Raw genomic sequence first — 20,860 nt, forward strand, 5'->3', positions numbered from 1 at the left:
AAAAGCATTTGACAAAATATAGTACACTTTCTTGATAAAAACACTGCAGAAGATCAGTATAGAAGGAAACTTTCTGAACATGATAAAGGGTATATATGAAAAACTCACAGCTAGCATCATTTTCAATCTTGAAATCCTAAAATCTTTCCCTCTAAGATCAGGAACAAGAGAAGGATGCCCACTATCACCCCTTCTTTTTAACATTGTGTTAGAAGTACTTGCTCAAGCACTGAGGCAAGTACCAGACAAAAAAGGCATCTAAACTGGAAAGGAAGAAGTCAAAATTTCACTATTTGCAGATGACATGATCCCATACATAGAAATCCTGAGAAGTCTAGAACATAACTTCTAGAATTTATAAATGAGTTCAATAAAGTCACAGGGTATCAGATCAATGCACAAAAATCAGTAGCATTTCTGTGCACTGACGATGAGCAGTCTAAAAAAATCAAGAAACTAGATACCATTTAAAATAGTAAATTAAAAAATCAAATAACCAGGAATAAATTTAACTAAAGATGTAAAAAACTTATACACAGAAGACTGCACAACACTGTTCAAGGAAATCAAAGAAGACAAAAATTAATGGAAGAATATTTCCTGTTAATGGATAGGAAGACTAAATATCATTAAGATGTCTATCCTACCAAAACTGATCTACACATTCAATGAAATCCCAATAAAAATCAACACAGCATACTTTAATGAACTAGAAAAACTAACTATGAAATTTATTTAGAAAGAAGCCCAGAATAGCCAAAGACATATGGAAAAAGAAAAATAAAATTGGCAGAATCACACTACCTTATTCAAAACATACTACATAGCTACAGTAGTGAAAATGGTATGGTATTGGCACAAGGATAGACACATTGACCAATGGAACCGAATTGAGAGTTCTGGCATTGATCTTCATATATACAGTCATATGATATTTGACAAGGCCACCAAACCCACTCAACTGGAAGAAAATCACCTCTTCAACAAATGGTGCCTGAAGAACTGGATACCCATATGTAAAAGAATGAAAGAGGATTACCAACTCACACCTTATACAAAAATCAACTCAAGATGGATAAAAGACCTAAATATAAGAGCCAAGACCATAAAGACCTTGGAAAACAATATAGGGAAGCATCTACAGGACCTTGTATTAGGAAATATCTTCTTTCTTCTTTTTTTTTTTTTTTCAATTTTTATTTTTTTATTTTTTATTTTTTTTATTTTTTAATTGATTTTGTAAAAATATTACATTAAAAAAACAATATGAGGTCCCATTCAACCCCACCACCCCCACCCCACCACTCCCCGCCCAGCAACACTCACTCCCATCATCATGATACATCCATTGCATTTGATAAGTCTTCTTGAACTTCACACCGAAAGCATGAAGAGCAAAAAAGCAAATATATAAATGGGAATAGCTCAAAATTAAAGCCTTTTGCACATCAAAGGAGTTTGTCAAGAGAGTGAAAAGACAACCTACTCAATGGGAGAAAATATTTGGTAACCATATATCTGATAGGAGACTAATATTCTGCATACCTAAAGAACTCCTATATCTTGAAAATAAAAAGACAAATAGCCCATTAAAAAATGGGCAGGAGATTTAAACAGACATGTTTCCAAAGAAGAAATACAAATGCCTAAAAAGAACATGAAAAAATGCTAAAACTCACTAGTTATTAGGGAAATGCAAATCAAAACAACAATGAGGTACTATCTTTCTCTCATGAGACTGGCACCTATCAAAAAATAGAAGACTACAAGTGCTGGACAGGATGTGGAGGAATAGGAACACTCATCCACTGCTGGTGGGAATGCAGAAGATCCAGCCATTCTGGAGGACAGTTTGGCAGTGTCTCAAGAAACTAGCTATAAATTTGCCATATGACTCAATAATTCCACTGATGGGAATATACCCAGTGGAACTGAAAACAAGGACACAAACCAATATATGCACACCAATGTTCATAGCAGCACTATTCACTACTGCCAAAAGTTGGAATCAGCCCAAATGCACATCAATGAATGGATAAATAAAATGTAGTATATACATAAAATGGAATAATACTTAGCTATAAGAAGGAATACAGTATAAACACATGTGATAACATGGATGAATCTTGAGGACAATATGTTGAGTGAAGCAAGCCAGGCATTGAAGGACAAATATTACATGATATCTCTGTTATGAAATAAGTAAACCAAGCTGTCTCAGAGAGCTAGAGACTGGATGAAAGGCTTAAAGGAAGTTGGGGGGAGAGGAAAGTTGTGAGCTGACACCTACGTCAGTGAAATCTATAAGTTGCAGGTAAGTATTTGTACAGGGAAGGGATAAAATGGGGGCATAGGGATACCTTTGGGTGGTGCTTTGTAGGCTTGGGGGGGGGGTAGGGATGGGAAGATGGGTCAGATGGCCCAAGAAATTGGGGGGAAGGTGAGGGAAACATTTGCACATAGACGATTGTCAGGAATGTAGTTGAAACTGTAATGGTGAAAAAACTCTTTAGAAAATGTAAAAAGGAAGGTTACCTGTTTAATATGCTTAAGGGGGTCATCTGACACAGGGCAGGATTCTAAGGAGTGTAAGAGTGCTCATTTTGTCATAGTGGGTTATGTCGTTGGGTGGAGACCCATACAATGAGAGTGAAGGTGTACCCACATCCTGGGGAGGACTGATGTTCTCAAACAGAGGGAATTGTATCTCTTGAGAGAATTGGTGGCTCCCAGTGGGTAAGGGCAGTCAAGTATGTCAAGCCCTCATCATTGTGACAAGTATCTCTGAATATGGTCCTTCAAGTAATGAAGATTGGTTGTCATTGTGGGTCCTGAGGGGAGTGGGAGAGAGGTATTGAGCAGATGGAATTAGTGCAACTGTGGGGCAATGGAAGTGTTCCAGAAGATCATGCAATGATGGATATAGGACATGTTAAATTACACCAAAAATGTATAAAAGTCTATAGGCTAAAATGTAAACCATAATGTAAAACATAAGATAACTAAAAATTTAGAAAGTGTAGAGGCTAAAATATAAACCATAAAGTAAGCCCAAATGGAACCATGTTTGAAAGCTATTTTTTGATATCTGTACAGCAGCTGCAGCAAATATAATATGAACATGTAAAAAGATCATTGCTGGGGAAGTGACAAAGTGTTTGATGCTGGATATGTGGGAGTACCGTATAGTGTATATGTGAATTACTGTGATCTAAATCTTTTGTGAAGACAAAATTAATAATTAGAAAAAAAGAAGAAGAAAAGATGAAGACACTGAGGATGACATGAAAGAAATTGCCTTGCCACTGTACATTCAGGCAACACCTATTGAAGTTATGAAAGACAAAATGTTAAAAACAAGGCTTTTTCATTTTTTCATTTTTTAACACCCCAATTTATGTTTCCTTCAAGTTTTCTAAATTAGTATATATTTTTATCTAACCTTTAAACCTATCACTATATTATATTTTACTATTAAATGAATTTGGCAATATACTAGGCTTCATTTTTAAAGAAGTTTTGGACCACAGAGAGATTCAATTATGACAGGGGAAGAGCAATTATGTGGGGTGTTATTGATGGAGGACACATGTTTGGCAGGGAGTTCTCCAGGGTATGTATATAGTGTCCATAAAAATGTTTGGATATTTTCATTGTTGTTACAGTTAAAACTAACAAATGAGGAAGTGCTGAATTTTTAGCCATGGGAGTTCTATCACATTCCCCAGTATAACAGCCACAATCCCCCAAGTGCAATGGCAATGACCAATAAAGAAGGATGGTCAAACAACGAGTCCTTCATACTGATAACTATGCTTATCAGCCTGTATACATGAAATTTCAACTAGGGCTAGAGTTGCAGAGTGTCTAAGAGTTACCTTCTGAGAGCCTCCATATTGCTCAAATTTGACCACTCTAAGCCAAACTCAGCATGTAAATGCATTACCTTCCCCCCAGCATGGGACCTGACTCCTGGGGATGAGCCTCCCTGGTGCCAAAGGATTACTACCAAGCACCAGCTGACGATGTAACTAGAAAAAGACCTTGAATAAAAGGGTCAACTCAGATCAGCAAAATATCTCAGCCTACATGTTACATCAGGTGTTAAAAACTGCTTTTTGACCTTGAATAAAAGGGGGAAATGGAAAAGACAAATGAATTTTTATGGCTACGAGTTTCCAAAAAAGAGTCAGGAGGTTGTCAGAGGGTTGCACTTACACATGTCTCAGCAGGGTCCTAGAGACAGCCAAATTAGATACAACCCCAGGTACTGGCTCTTCTGAGGGCTACAAAGACCCACAGGTTCTATGACCATGGCAGATGGCTCTGGAATTCAGTGCCATGTCAGTTGGCCCTACTTTGGAGTTTGTGTTCCTTGGTGTGATGGAGTTGGACTCAGATGTGACCTTTCTACACATGCCTCTTCTGTCACTTTTACCAGACCTGTGGTTGCCACTGGTGTTGGTGTATGCTCAGGAGACCTGAATCTCTGAACTGTCCATGTGACAGCCAGGCTCTGAGCCTCAGCAGACTTGCAACTCCTACCCTTGGTTTATTGGACTTATCCCAAACAGCTAACAGGGAAGAGAAGAAGGTCCACCACCACACCAGGGAGCCAAGAGTGCCTACAACTACAAGCAAGAGAATTGCATCTATCATCCATGTGGAATCTAAGTCCTCTCTCAATATGGAAGTGGTCTAGACATAACCATCCCAGGGTCCACAGGATGGAGGAATAGAATATGAATGAGAGTGGACTTACTGATATTCTGTTAAGGAACTATTGTGATTAGTAATGGAAGAAATTGCAGCATTGATGTGGAGGTAGTGGCCACAGTAGCTGTTGAGAGTAGGTAGAGGGAAAAAGAGGTATGATGTGAGGGCATTTTTAGGACTTGGAATTGTACTGGGTGGTACTGCAGGGAGAGAGCTGGACATTGTATGTCCTGCTATGGCCCCCTGTGTGGACTGGGGGAGAGTGTAAACTACAATGTAAACCATTATCCATGTGGTACAGCAGTGCTCAAAAATGTATCACAAAATGCAAAGAATGTCCCATTGTGATGAAAGAGGTTGTTGACGTGGGAGGAATGGGGTGAAGAGGGTAAGGGGTATATGGACACCTCCTATATTTTTTGAATGTAAGATTTAAAAAAATAGAGAGAAAAAAATAAATTTAAAGGAATTTCCAGCTTGGTATACTAATCCTAAGTGAAGCCAGCTGCCCAAGAATGTGCCAGCTTACCAGAAGCACTTGAAAGAATATATGAATTCCAGTCATTGTATAGCCTGAAATACCTCACTGAGACAAAGCTAATTAGTGTCTGCTCAAAGTCAGCTGTTCCCTCTAACATTAGCCCAAATGCCTATTGCTAGGCAGAGGGCAAACCAGACATCACTTTAAAAAATCTTGCCTTTTTCATCTCCTGTATCTTAACTAAAAATTGCAATGCATCTTCTCTTTTCTCTCCCATACCATAGGAACTGGGATTGGCAATTTATACCCAAACCTGTTGCCTATTACAGTCTCTCCCTAGAGTTAACCAACAGCATAAATAGCTCAAGGAAGAATACTGTCACCTACCTACTTTGGGAGTATTCAGCCTTTGCAGGCACCTGACCTTTTCTATTTTGTGGCCCAGTAATCTCGTAGTGGGATCATATATTCTCAAAATTCTAATCAAGTTTATTTCTTTCCAGAATCAACATCTTGTTAGCCATATGGAGACTTCATCCAATTTTGCCCAGGATGCCAGATCTGTTTTCCTCCAGCCCAGTAAGAATACTCATTGTGTTTTACACCTAGTCAGATAGGGCCTACTACCCCTAACTAACAGGAAGTAGCTACAGAAGAATGATTGTCCTTTAGCACCCCTTAAGAATACAGGTATAAACTCTCTGAGGGGGGTAATGAAGCTGGCTAGTAAGATAAGGACTCAATAGATGGATCTGGAACTTGGCAAAGAGACCATGTATACATCAATATCCCCAAGATGGCAGCTGGAAGACCCCCCACACACAAAATTCTGCCATTCTGAACAAGATTTCCTCCAGAAGCCAGGAGAAGCCCTGGATGTTCCCCCAAGGACTTTATAAGTGGCCCTTCTGGGGATTAATGGGTGGGGGGTAATCATTCAAACAGCGAACAGCTGGAACTCTTCCCCTATCATTAACAAATGCGCAGAATAGTTAATGGTTCAAAAAGCAAGCATGAAGACCTCTTGTTTTCTTACCTTTGCCTTGTCCCAGTGCCAGTTCCCATGCCAGTTTTTCCCTATTCCTGCCTTCTGTGCCCACTCTCACTGTGTCTCCCTGCATGGATCAACATTCAAATAAACCTATGCTTTTATAATCTATAGTGGGAAATTGTATTCTGTAAATAACCCCACTTTTTCACTTTGCAGTCCCTTCCTCTCTACCTGGGACCCATGATTTCTTATTTTCTCCTATTTCTCTTCCCTCACTACCTTAGCAAATTACTGGCTTAACTTATCTGATATGCTCTAGAAATTCATTTCTGCAGCATAGTCAAGAAGCTAGACAAAATCGGGTTACAATAGTGGTAGCAGAAGCCCATGCTAGAGAAGCAGTCAAATCAACTTACAATCCTCCTGAATCTGACTGATCTGAGTCCCTTTTTGGTTTCTAAGATCCTGGGGACCTTGGTTCAGAGATGTTCAAAGAAAGGCAATTGTTATCCTTTAAATCATATTCATAATACCCTCAGTCATTGTCAGATAGCTCTACCATTAAATTCTACTACTTAGCCATTAATTCAACAAGTGATACAACTGAGGACACAAACCCAGCATAAATAGGATGATGAAAATCTCAAACTTCAGCTAACCTGTGAAATCAGCAGTGAAACAGGAAAGACTTAGTATTGAATAATAGACTAGCAACATCTTTGTCAGGTCTTCATAACTGAGGGAATAACCAAAACTGAGGGAATAACCAAAAGTTCTCTTTTTTTTTTTTGCTTTTTCTAAGTTTACATCTAAGTTGCAGCAAAGATTATTTCCTATTTCCCCATGTTTTAGAATTTCTTGTATTCACCCATTCAGTCTTGGCTGCCACAACCAGACAGAAAACACAAGGACCTTTTTTTTCCACATCTGTTGTGGAAACCTTAGCAGCATACTTTAATTGTTCCAGGTCTGTCAGAGATGCATGAAAAATGCCTTCTTAAGATTCCTCTTTATCTTTTGAATTTGAAATCCCCAGCTAGGCAGCCTACCCCGACACTAAACCAAATTCTTAGTTCATTACCTTTAACCCAATACAAAATAAAGCCCTCTTGTTCTAATCTTCTTCCATAAGATAGGCAAACTCTTGTCCAATCAATAGGAGCTAAGCTAGTTTCTTTCTTATGTCTATAAATATCATTTGCCATCTCTAGAACCTCAAAGCTATTTATGTTATGATTTCCTTTATTGTAGCAAAACTTGAGTGCCCTGAAAAAAATGCCATAATCTACAAACTCAATTCCAACTTGTCTGACCTACTACTTCATGCTATGCATTGTATGAGTTAGTGGTTAAGACTATGATTTCTGGAGCCAGGTAGCCTGGGTTAATTCCTGAACTCCATTTTAGTATTTCTGTGCACAAATTAACTCAACTTTTTGAAAAAGGACAGTTATTGGAAAGTAAAAATATAGTAATGAAAATAAAAGACTTGATGTATTGTAATCATACAATGCATACAACTCAAACGTTCTGTGTTGATACAAGATTATCTGAGGATTAATTTGAAATAGAATATAAAAGGATAAAGATGAAAGAAAGTTGACTGAATATGTAAAAAAAATACACAGTTGTCAATAAGACATTTTCTCCAAACAAGTGAAAAGAGCAAGAAAATCTACTGGATTACACAGTAGAAGACTAGTTCTGTTTTTCAGGTATATCCTCTGTTATGCCTTGACTTCATACCCTGCCTTCCTCCCTTCTTGTTTGAAAATGGGTGAAGCAAATGCCAGATTTCAAATCCACACACCATGACCCTGAGAGTAACAAACACTATGATTTTTGTGGCTCACTTAAAGGATATGTTTTCAGTAATAACTTCCAGTAAAAGTTCTTTTCTTTCTCATTAACCCCAAACAAGTCACATTGTTCAACTTCAACAACCTCTGGTATTTACTGTTGGAATGGGATGGCAGAAGAGATTCAGAAACACATAAAAATCAAATAAAAAACAAAACCTTGGTTCCTTAGAAAAGGAAAACAGCATAAATAGATGCAATACTTAAAACTAACAATATCCACTAAATAGAGGACAGGTCCAAGCCTCTACCTAATTCAGAGCTCCCAAAACAACTCCTCAAACTTTTGTTCTCTGGAATTCTTTATGCTTTTAAATGTTATTTTGGACCCAAAACAATGTTTCTGTATGTGACTTGAATCTGTCAATATTTCCCATATTCAATATTAAAACTTAGAAATTAAAAAATATTAATGTTACTACATTATAAAAACCATAAACATATAAAACAAAACACAATGAAAGAAGATCCAAATACTTGAAATGCCCTAAGATAAAAAATAAAATCATCATTTTATTCCTGACTGGTTTGATTTTATTCTTATCAGATACTTGGTTGTCTTCTAGGCAATACTATGTTTTCCACAATTTGTATATTGATTCTTAAACCAGTATGAAGTTGTTTAAATTATTGTAGATTTAGCACACATTTTAATATCTTATATCTAATGTTCATAAAACTTGTTTACCTATTTCTCCATAAACTGCCTCTGATATTTTGAAAACAATTACATTAAACTTGATTCATAAAAATCCTCTATTTAGTATTAGACTTGAGATCATTCACTACAATTATATCTCTTACTGATTCATTAATCAATGATGAAAATGGAAGCTCTGAAAATATCAATGATTAGGAGATTTCAGTAATAGAAATTTCTACGGAGCAAGAGAATATGACACAACAAAGAAATAATCATAGACATATACCTTAAAAGGGAAAATTTTCTACATCACAGATCTTCATAAGCAAAATTAGAAGACTAGCAAATATTTGGGGGAAAAAGTACCAAGCTAGGTATAAATGTTCAGTAGTCTTTTTTTTTTTAATTTTTATTTTTTTATTAAACTGTCATTTTTATAAGGTACCTAGATCACAAAAAAATGTTACATTAAAAAATATAAGAGGTTCCCACATACTCCACCCCCCACCCCCCACTTCTCCCACATCAACAATCTCTTTCATCATTGTGGCACATTCATTGCATTTGGTGAATATATTTTGGAGCATGCTGCATCGCATGGATTATAGTTGACATAAAATAAATTTGTATATATAAATAATAAGAAAAATGATAAGGACCATTGAAAAAGTAGGCAAAGGACATGAGTAGGTGATTTTTAGAACAAATAAAGAAGGTCAATAAATACATGAAAAACTGTAAAATTCACTACTAATTACAATTATTAAAAAACCATATTAGTTTATGCATCATATAATCAGGAAATTTTTTTTGAATGTTGTCTTTGTTTGCTAGGGCTGCTATGGCAAACATCACATAATGAGTTAGCTTAACAACAGCAATTTATTGTCCTACAGTTTCAGAGACTATAAGTCTAACATCTGTTCCCAGTGTCTGTACTTCTGACAATCTCCCCTCACATGATATCTCTCTCCTTTTGTATGTTCCTCTGGTTTCTGCTATTTCTGGCTATGATTTCTATTGACTGTATGAAAATATTGTAAGTTTATAAGAATTCCAGTCATATCAATTAAGGTCAACCTTGATGCAATTTGGCCTAATCTATGAAGATCCTGTTCAGAAATGAGTCCATACATTAACTAATAACATCTTCAAATGTCATATTTACAAAAAGTTTCACATTTACAGGAACGTCAATTGAAACTTGGACATGCCTTTTGTGATGAGCATGATGCAATCCTTAACAAATGTCCAAATTTGTCATGCTCTATATTAAGTACTTGCAATAAGAAATCAAATATGACATCTTTGATATATATAATAAGAATATAGGCCTATCTTTCAGTATCCAAAAGTGACAATTAACTATTTGCTCTTCTTAAAATTGTGCTATATCTATTCTCCTTTCTTAGAATCTCCTCCATTTTTAATTCTTATCCCCTTTTATTTGAATTATTGCACTTAGTCTCACTGCTTCCAGTCACTTCAATCAAATGCCAGATCAATTTTCTGAGAGACGCAATCTTATTGTTCTGCTGCCAGGAAGATTTCACTGTTTGGTGATCCTTAGATAAATTCAGATTCCCTGGGGTGGCATGACTATTTCCAGTATTCTGATATACTTTCATTCTCATTTCCCATTTTCACCAAATCTCATCCACAGCTCTGCCAGCTTTCTGATTCTTTCCATTCACATTCCATTCCCTCATTCCCCAGACTCTACATCACACTCACTGCCATGAATATTGACTCTGCTCACACTATTATACCTCTTTCTCCCCAAATATCAATATATATTTTTTCCATTCTTTAAGGTGTATTCACTTCTAATGCCACCTTTACTACATATGCCAGACTAGACTGATTTCCAATATCTGAACTCAAAAGCATGCTTTATATACCCAAAACAATTTAGAAATGCTTGAGTACAATCTGTATTATTTTTTTCATGTGTATAACTGATATCCCTATTAGATAGTAAGCATTTTGAGATCAATCATGATCAACTTCTGTGAAAGAAGCTGTAAAATGCTTTGGGAAAAAGGCATTATTAATCCAAATCTGACACCATTCATGTATGAAATTAGTGAACCTGGGGAAGCAACTTAATATTTGAAACTGAGTTTTCATTTAGAAAAACATGAAAATAATGCCTAACTCATAAGTAGTTAAGCTATATGCTTAGCAAATGATAAGATCTCATGCTTTTTTCTTTCATATTAGCACAATTAAGTCATTAATAAATCTGTTAGATTTTTGGTTTTCATTATTATTTGCCTAATTTATTCATGAATAGTATTTCCTACTTTCTGGTAATGATAGGAATACAACAATAATTTACAATGGTATTTATGCACGTTGGTGTTATTCTTAACAACAGGACAAGTAATGATGTGAAGGGAAAAAACATTGATTTAATTGATAAATTCAGGAATTGTATTATCATACATCATAAACAACTACTCAAGCTATGTGAAAATATTAAAATCTATAGGGCTTCTAGCATAAATATTATCATTTTCAAGTACAGAGTAATAAATCCCCATTATGAAGATACCATATTTCAGAGAGCTTGAGAGGATAAATGATTAAGATTAAAGATAGAAATGTTTTTGAGAGTAAATATGGAATCATACTTAAAAAATCTCTAGAACAAAAACAAAGTCAAGAATTGCCTGGCTGTGAACCTACAAAAAAAGGTTCCAACAAGTTCACTGAGCAAATGAAGACAATAGACCAAGTTACTCTATACAGCAAAATTGTAACAGTTTATTAGGAAATTTACAAACCAGGAAGCTGGTCCTGGGTGGCCAGGGGACATTGAGAGTAGTGCATACAGGGAGTTCTTCCCTCCACCCAGGAACTTATAGGGAGTTATGTGGTGGTAAGAATAAAGAAGGCACAAATGTGGGAATTTTCAAGTTCATAAACATATTTCTTTGAAGTTACTGATACACACCAGGAGAGATTCTAGTACATACAGCTATCATGCTTCGGAATGTGAACACATGCTTTAAGAAGCATCTATGCGGGGGGGAGGGGCATTGCATTATCTAGAGATTTATGGATTCTCTGGTTTATGGCATCACAAAAATTAAATTCAAAACAACAGTTTATATCTGATAGATGGTGTTGTTGAAGAAGGGATTAATGTTGAGAACTTGGATGGTAGCCGAGTTTGCAAGATTATGATTTGCTGTAAGTGCCAAATATTGAATTCATATAATGACTTTTATCCTTATAGTTTGCTGAAAAATTATAATCATACTCTGACACAGTTTTTGACTAAAGTAGTAATCATTTATTAATTTCTAATGGATTATAATAGCTTAGATTTTAAAATGCAACTTAGCAGAAATTCAAATTTCTGAACTTATATATCCAGTTATACATTATTTGGCTTACCATCATCATAGATTATTGATTTGATTTTTATATACATAGGGGCCACTCTACATTTTTCAGTATTCTTTGACCTTATAAAAAGATTGTCAATTTAAAATCAGTTTGCTACAGGCTACAATATTAATTTCAGAATGTTATGAGACATTTTCATCATAATTTTTATAGCAATAATTACTTCCTTTTCCTTAGACTATAATTAAAGGGATATAATAAAGGAATTATTAGAGTATAAATTACAGCAACAGGTATATCTTTATCTGCTTCATTAAATGAACTTGGTCAAATGTACATGAAGAGAAGAGAACCATAGAATATTGAAACAGAGAGAAAATGGAATGCACAAGTTGATAATGCTTTGCCTGTTCCCTGTTTGGAATTCCTTTTGAAGATAGTGAAGAGGACATAAAGATAAGAGATTATAACTATGGTAATAGTGAAGATTTGAATTTACCCTGAAAAGATAAGTATCATCAGTTCATTTATAAAAGGGTCAACACAGGAGAGTCTGTACAAAGGAAGAACATTTTAAAAAGTGATTTATTTCATGAGATTAGCAGAAAGTTAATCTAAACGGGAACCCTATATGAATCATGGAATGCACATTTCCAGCGATGTAGGCCCCTGTGGTCATCTGAATACACTGTTTCTTTGACATCTTGGTGTGATACTGCTGTGGTCTACATATTGCCATATACCTGTCATAAGCCACTGATGCCAGAAGAAAACAGTCCACAGTTTCAGCAAAACAGAGAAAATAAAATCATGACGTATATTCATAGAGGGAAATCAATCTGTTTTCTGAAAAGAAGTTCACTAGCATCTTGGGAATAATATCACAGGAACATCAGGAATCCATCAGTACCAGCATTGCCCAGAATGATGTACATTGGTGTGTGACGACCATGTTCTCTATAGATCAATGCCACCAAACTGAGGTTCCCTAGCGTGTTGATCAGATAGATGACAAAGAACACCTCAAACAGAAGCAGCTTCAGGTCTGGTAGATCCAGAAAACCAGTATGGATAAATTCATTTGTCAATGAGTGGCTATCCTAGATTATCTGTACATTCTCTGTTGGAAAAGGAATATGGAGAAATAAGATTCTAGTAAGAAATGTGTCTTATTTTCCCTTCCTATTTCTTTTGTTCAAGAGGTTAAGGAGTTTCTTAAAGCTTTCTCTAGCCTTTCAAATACATACAATGAAACCTCTAGAGGATATTATTTCCCCTAAAGTGTCAGCTGTATAACCTCCAGCTGGTAGTCAGGTTTCACAAGAGTATTTTGATAATAACAGAGACACTGCTTACAGCAGTAAAGGTTTTCTGTGGGAATTTATGAAGGAAATTGTACGAATATAGGAAATCAATATTTGGTTTAATATTTTAAAAAAATTTCAACATCAGTTTTTTAATTTAACATTAAAAACAATTTTCCTAAATGTTTAATTTTTTCAATGAGCAAACATTTTTCATATAACATCCCATTGGAATTATGTTTGAAAAAAGCAAACTGTAGATATATTAATTTAAATGTCTTAAGATGTACCATCAAAATCACTAAGGATGAAGGAGATGACTGTTCAATTTTACAGAAAATTAACTTGGAAAGCTAGTAAATTCTAATTAAAAACTGATTGATTTATGTCATCTTCATATTTATAGCAACCCATTGTGAAAAAGGAATTCTGCTTTGGCAGAGCAATCTCTCTGAGATACCTTATAAATAAAATATTATTTATTGTCTCCACATATATGAGTACTTCCCAATTGTTGCCTTAAGGGACTTTATATTACAATATTATAAGATTTGTGATCATTACCTCATAATGGTGAACAAATAGTAGATTTTGTAAACATTCTTCATGTACCATTTCTAATTTGTTCTGTAGAAACGCCTCCTAATTTTTTTGTTTTATCCCATAGGATCTCCCATTTTTTGATTACTTACTTAAGGTCACATTCCTTTGTTCATTTCCTGTTCTACTTATATTTTTTTGTAGTTCAGTTGCAATAATTTCCTACTATTGTCAAAAATAAGAGGGTGCTTTCAATAATACTGCATTGCTTGTTATACCTAAGACAAATTCAAATTTCTTAGCATAGCATTTAAATTTCCCTTTATTCTGATCCTTCTCCATCCTTCTCCCCCATAAGTCCAATAGCTCTTCCAGTTTTGCATTCTGTTTACCCTTTGCTCACCTCCCCAACTTCAAAAACCACATTCATTTCCATAAACATTGACTTGGCTCACGGTTTTGACCCTGTGGTTCTTGTATTCAAATCCAAATCCTTTCCAGCCTTTACTGGAGGCCTATTTGTTTTAAAATAATGCTAATTAATAAAATTTTAACTAAATACTGCAGACTACACTGATCTCCATTTTCCAAATCTTCAAGCAAGTTTTACTTACCCAACACAGTATAGAAGTGCTTAAGGTTAATGTACATTTTTTTTGACATTAATGCACAATTTATTAATTAGATTATAATCATTTGAAACTACTGTGACTTATACTTCCATGAAAGGAGTTATAAAAATATAGGATAGTAGGATTGTTATGATACTGCAATGACAGACACATGGCATTTACATTTGTCAGAGTCAATAATACTCTACAGCACAAAGTGTAAACCATAATGTGAACTACAGAGTTTGGTTAGTAACGATACTTCAGTATTGGTTCATCAGTTGTAACAAATGCACACATTAGTGTAAAAGGTTAATAATAGGGGAAACTATGTATATGGGTGTGGGGGGTTATATGGGAATTTCCTATATTTTCAGTGTAATTTTTCTTTATATCAAAAATTCATCTATAAATAAAGTTCATTATTACAAAAAAACACAATTATGTGAAAACATCAGAATTGATTCAAAGCCTGGCTCCTCTCAGAACACAAAGGTCAAGGAAACTTTTCAGTTCCTACCAATAATACTGAGTGGGCCCTTTAGTATCTGCAAATTGAGATTGTTAATTTTGAAAGTCTACAAAGAAAGTATTCAAAACACATGATTTATAAAACAAGTCATTTTAAAAATATTTATTTATCTCCCCCCCCCCCACCTCCTTGTCTGCTCTGTGTGCCCACTCACTTCATGTTCATCTGTGTCTGTTTGTCTTTTCTTTAGGTGGCATGGGAAACCAATCCTGGGACTTTCCAAAGTGAGAGAGAGGTGCATTATCTCTTGTGCCACTCAGCTCACTGGTCTGCTGTGTCTCCTTCTGTTATGTCACCTTGCTGCACCAGTTCTCCACTTGGGCCAGCTTGCCATGTGGGCCAGCACTCCAGCATGGGCCAGCACTCTACAGAGGCCAGTACTCCATGTGTACCAGCTCACGGTGTGGGTCAGCTTGCCTTCACCAGAAGGCCCCAGGAATCAAACCTTTGGTGCTCCATATGTTAGACAGGAACCCAATCACTTGAACCACATTTGCTTCTCAAATCTGATTTTTTAACCAGAGGTATCTTTCTTTTAACCTAAATGACTCATTCTTATTTTTCTCTTTCCTTTGGAAAATTGTAAGATTTTTTTGATGAATCTCAAAATAGCATATAAATTAATATGTAAAAGTAAGGTTAACTATTCATATTTTTCCCAGAAATAGAAAAAGTGAAAATAGAAATCTTATTAGCATTTGAAACAATTCTTTTTTTTTCTTTAAAGATCTCTTTAAGTGATGAGGACATATAGACTGAAAATGTTAATCATGTAATTTTTATATCAAAATGGTTTAAGTTTCCTGTAATTAAAATATCAATATAAAGGATATGGCTGAAATTTTATTTATTTTAATATTTTAAGATATTGCATTGCAAGTAGATACTTTAGTCTAAATAGAGTGAAATAATTTTCAAATTACATGCTTGAAGTAGTTAGCAGAATTATTTTACCTGTTACCCCCAACTCTCCCCCAATTATTTGGACCATCTGACCCATCTTCCTAACCCTAGCCCCCCTCAAGCCTGCAAAGCCCTACTCAATAGTATCCCTATGTCCTCATCTTATCCCTTCCCTGCATAAATACCTACACTTTATCATATATTTCACCTATGTAAGCATCAGCTCACAACCTTCCTCTCCCCCTCAATTTTCTGTAAGCCTATTATTAAGGAAGGGTTACTTGTTTAAGGAGCTTAATGGGGGGCATCTGACACAGGGAAAGGCTTCTAGGGAGTGTGTGAATGCTCATCTTGTCATAGTGTGTTATATCATTGGGCGGAGACCCACATGAGTGTGAAGAGGTACCCCCATCCTGGGAGGACTAATGTTCTCCTAGAAAACAGAGGGAAAGGTGTCTCTTGAGATCATTGGTGGCTCTCGATGGGGAAGGACAGTCTAACACTTCAAGCCCTCAGCACTGTTGAAAGCATCTATCAATGTTATCCTTCAAGCAATAAAGCTTGGTTGTCTCTGTGGGCCCTGAGGGGATGGGTAAAGAAGAATAGAATAGATGGAGTGAGGGTAATTGGGGGCAATGAAAGTGTTCCAAAAAATTATGTAATGATGGATATAGGATATGCTAAATTTCACCAAATCTTATAAAATTGTATAGTCTAAAATGTAAACCATAATGTAAGCCATAACGTAACTAAAAATTTACAAAAGTGTACAGTCTAAAATATAAACCATAATGTAAACCAAAATGGAATTACGGTTAGTAGCTATGTTTCAATATCTGTACATCAGCTGTAGCAATTTAAACATGAACATATAAAAAGATCATTGCTGGGGAAGGGGAAAAAGGGTTTGATGTTGGATATGTGGGAGTCCCCTATATTGTATGTGTGACTTTACTGTGATCCAAAACTTTTTTGAAGACAAAATTGAAAATTAAAAAAAAAAAAAAGATGTAAACACTGAGGAAGGAATGAAAGCGATTGCCTTGCCACTGTACATACAGGGCAACACCTATTACAGTGATGAAAGGCAAAACGTCAAAAACAAAGTTTAATGATATTTTACGTTTTTTAATAACCAAATTAATTTTACTTTATTTTAGTTTTTCTAAATTAGTATGTATTCTATTTCTAATCTTTAATCCTATCATTATTATTTCATTTTCCTATTAATTGAATTTGGCAGTCTATTAGGTTTCATTTTTGGAAAAGTTTTGGATCACAGAGGGGGTTCAACTATGGCAGGGGAAGAACACTGGTGTAGAGTGTTACTGATGAGAGATACATGGTTGGGAGGAAGTTCTCCAGGGCATGTATATAGGGTGTATAAAAATGTTCAGATATTCGTACGGTATTTTCATAGTAGGTAGAGTTACAAATGACAGCTGAGGGCATGCTGAGTTCCTAGCCAAGCGAGCTCTGTCACATTTCCCAAAGAACAGCAACAATCCCCCAAGTGCTAGCTCAAAAACCAGTGAAGACAGATGGACCAATGATGAGACCTTGATACTGATGACTATGCTTATGAGTCTGTGTGCCTGAAATTTCAAGTAGGCCTAGAACTGCAGGGTATCTAAGCGTTAACTACTGAGAGCCTCCATGTTGCTCAAATGCAGTCACTCTGTAAGCCAAACTCAGCATGTAAATGCATTACCTTCCCTCGAGCATAGGACATGACTCCCATGGTTGAGTCTCCCTGGCAATTACTAGCAATCACCAGCTGGTGATGCAATTGTAAAAAGATTTTGAACAAAAGTAAGAAATGTAAGGACAAATGAGTGTATATGCCTAAGAGACTTCAAAATGAATTGGAAAGTCATCAGAGGGGTTGGGCTTAAGCAATTCTGCGCATGATCCCAGAGACAGCCAAAGTAAATATAATGCCAGGTACTAGTGATCTTGAGGGCTGTGGAGACACACAGGTTCTATGGTCATGGCAAATGGCTCTGGAGTTCAGTGTCTTATCAGTGGGCCCTACTTTGGAATTTGTGCTCCTGAGTGTGATGGAGTCGGAGTCAGATGGGACCTTTGTACACATGCCTCTTCTGTCATTTTTACTGAACCTGTGGTTGGCCCTGGGATTGTTGAATACTCAGGAGACTTAAATCTCTGGACTGGCTCTATTCCAGCTGGGCCCAAAACATCAGCAGAGTTATAACACCTTCTCTCTGGTTCATTAGAATTACCCAGGTCAGCTAACTGGGAGGTGGAGATGGTCAACCACCACACAAGCTAACCAAGAGTGCCTACAACTGCAAGCAGGAGAATCACATCCATCATCCATGTAGGATCCCTCTCAATTTAGAGGTGGAATGGACATCACCATCCCAGTGTCCACAGGATGAAGGAATAAAATATAAATTAGAGTGGAATTACTGATATTTTACTATGGAACTATTGTGACTCTAGCAATGAAAGAAACTGTATTACTGATGTGGAGACAGTGGCCACAGTAGTCACTGAGGGCAGGGCGAGGGGAAAAAGGAATGATGCAAAGCCATTTTCTGGACTTGGAGTTGTCCTAAATGATATAGCAGGGACAGATGCTGGACATTATATATCATGCCATTACCCACTGAATGTAATTGGGGAGAGTGTAAACTACAATGTAAACTGTAATTCATGCAGTACAGCAGTGCTTCAAAATGTATTCACCAAATGCAATGAATATACCACAATGATGAAAGAGATTGTTGATGGTGGGAGGAGTGGAAGTGGGATTGGGTGTGGGGTTTATAGGAACCTTTAATATTTTTAATGTAAATTTTTTTGTGATCTATATATATTTCTTAAAAAGACAAAAAATATAAAAGAAGAATTATTTTAGAAGTCTGTGTTTTAAAATTTTACTTTCTAATTAGAATAAGTCATAGCAGCTTTGTCTCCAAACCTTACTCCCTAAAGTCTTCAATTTAATGAAAAATTAGAAAGAAAACTAAGGAATTAAAACCTAAGAACAATAAAGAAATGATAAATTAATTTAGGAAATAAAAATTGGATTTTATTATAAAATTAAAATAAACAGAACCTTATCTGGATTTCACAGAGAAGAGCTTTGTAGCACTTTCTTCCTTGCCTTATGGTATTAAGACTTAAGAATTTCAAAATATAAATTTTAGGTTCTATAACATTTGGGACTAAAGAATAAAACTCCAGTAGATAACTAATAGGTCACTGTTAATAATTTTGTTCTTTACAGTGTCAAAATTAGTTTTGTATCAAATCCTAATGGGATTTCCCTACATTGAAATCATTTCATTTTCGGTGGGAGATTTGGCTCCTAGTACACTTAAACCATAGAGCTTTAATTAAAGGTACTAATGAAATACTTAGGACAGAAAAATGATCCAAAGTCAAATTTGTTTGATGAACATCTTTTTGACCATGATGATCAACTGTTCTAAAGATTGCACAATCTTGTTGAGGATTCTGTGCATAACTTGTAAAACAGAAAGAAAAAGATCTCTGACAAGTAACTACTTACTGGATAAGTGGGATTAATATCCTTTATGAAAGGAAATTAAAATATGATAGAGAGCATACAAACATGTATGGTGGGTTCACAAGGGTTATTGACATCACCCTGTGAGTGAACCTGTCCCCGTGTCTCACAAAGCTTTTTTTTGTAAAACTCTCATTTTATTAGTCAGACCTGCAAATGAATTACTGAGATTGCTCCCCTCTCTTTTCTGTTCACTATAGCTTTCCTTTCACTTTTTAACATGTTTTCCTTCATAGCACTAATCACTCAAAAAATGCTATTTATTTTTGGTTCATTTATAAGTCATGACTCCCTATCCCACCACTACCATTAATCTATACACTTCAGAGGTAAGGGTCTTTATCTGTTTTGTTCATTCTTGTATTCCCAAAACTTCAAATAATGTATGACACTTTACAGAACTCAATAAATACTTGTTGAAAAAACTATTACCCAAGAATTTTCTGTTAAGATTTATTAATGGTTTTGCCTTGCTTTCCAAACAAATCCATTTTTCTTGTTTTGCTATTCTAGATGCTCCAGGGAACATAGCCATATGCATCAATTTTCTGTTCATCTATATACTTGCTTCAATCTTTCACTCAATGAATTTGATCAAATTGTTTCCCTTCAATTGAAATACATCTTTCTCCCTCTCTATCCATCCTAATCATACTTATTCTCATGCTCATATCAGACCTCTTCCATGAGGTCTTTCCTAAGTCCTTTGTGTCAAAGAGATTTCCTATTCCTTATCTACACTCTACTTTCCTGCCTTCACTACACTTTCGCCTTTTTATTGGTTTTAGTCTTTATGTCCCTCCAAATATATATATAAGACCTTAAGCAGGAATCAAGTTATCACATTATTTGAGATCCTCACAGCAAAGTAAGTTAGATGATCAGTACTTACTAACTGAATTAATTGCTAAAATTTCAGTTCTGCTCAAAATTTATCAAATACTTAAAATATGCAGAGCACTGGACAAAATAGTGTTTATTGGGGCCTAGATTGTGAGCAGGGTGTGACTGAAAATTTCTTAGATATTTGAAAAGACAGATGACAAAAGCTCTTTATTTATGGAGAAGTACACTTACATAACTAGTGACAGTATAATTCAAGTTGTGATATGTACAATAAAAAAAGTATAAACATGTTATATGGGAAGGTAGAGAAGGAACATCATATTGACCAGAAGAAAGAAGGAATGTTTTCTTAAATGAAGTGTGATTTCAGATGAATCATTCAGTGTAAGTATGATTTTATTAGGTACAGAGCAATTGGAAGAACAGTATCCTGAGGGAATTGCATGATTAAAAGAAGATATGGAGCTTCAATGAGCAAGGCCTAATCATAAAATGGATGGTGTCTTAGTTTGCAAGTG

The 20,860-nt window shown here is 35.5% G+C and overlaps 1 long non-coding RNA gene across 1 annotated transcript in view; it reads left to right on the forward strand.

Moving 5' to 3' along the window:
* LOC139438820 (uncharacterized) overlaps nucleotides 1-19,925 on the forward strand; it is a 128,168-nt gene extending 108,243 nt beyond the window's left edge. Inside the window, exons 2-3 of the long non-coding RNA XR_011648547.1 lie at nucleotides 5,701-5,776; nucleotides 15,225-19,925. This is a non-coding gene — a long non-coding RNA (uncharacterized lncRNA). The remainder of the gene's footprint in view (nucleotides 1-5,700; nucleotides 5,777-15,224) is intronic.
* Nucleotides 19,926-20,860: the final 935 nt, after the last annotated feature.

Source organism: Dasypus novemcinctus, chromosome 4, assembly GCF_030445035.2.
Source record: "Dasypus novemcinctus isolate mDasNov1 chromosome 4, mDasNov1.1.hap2, whole genome shotgun sequence".
In the NCBI taxonomy this organism is placed as follows: Eukaryota; Metazoa; Chordata; class Mammalia; order Cingulata; family Dasypodidae; genus Dasypus; species Dasypus novemcinctus.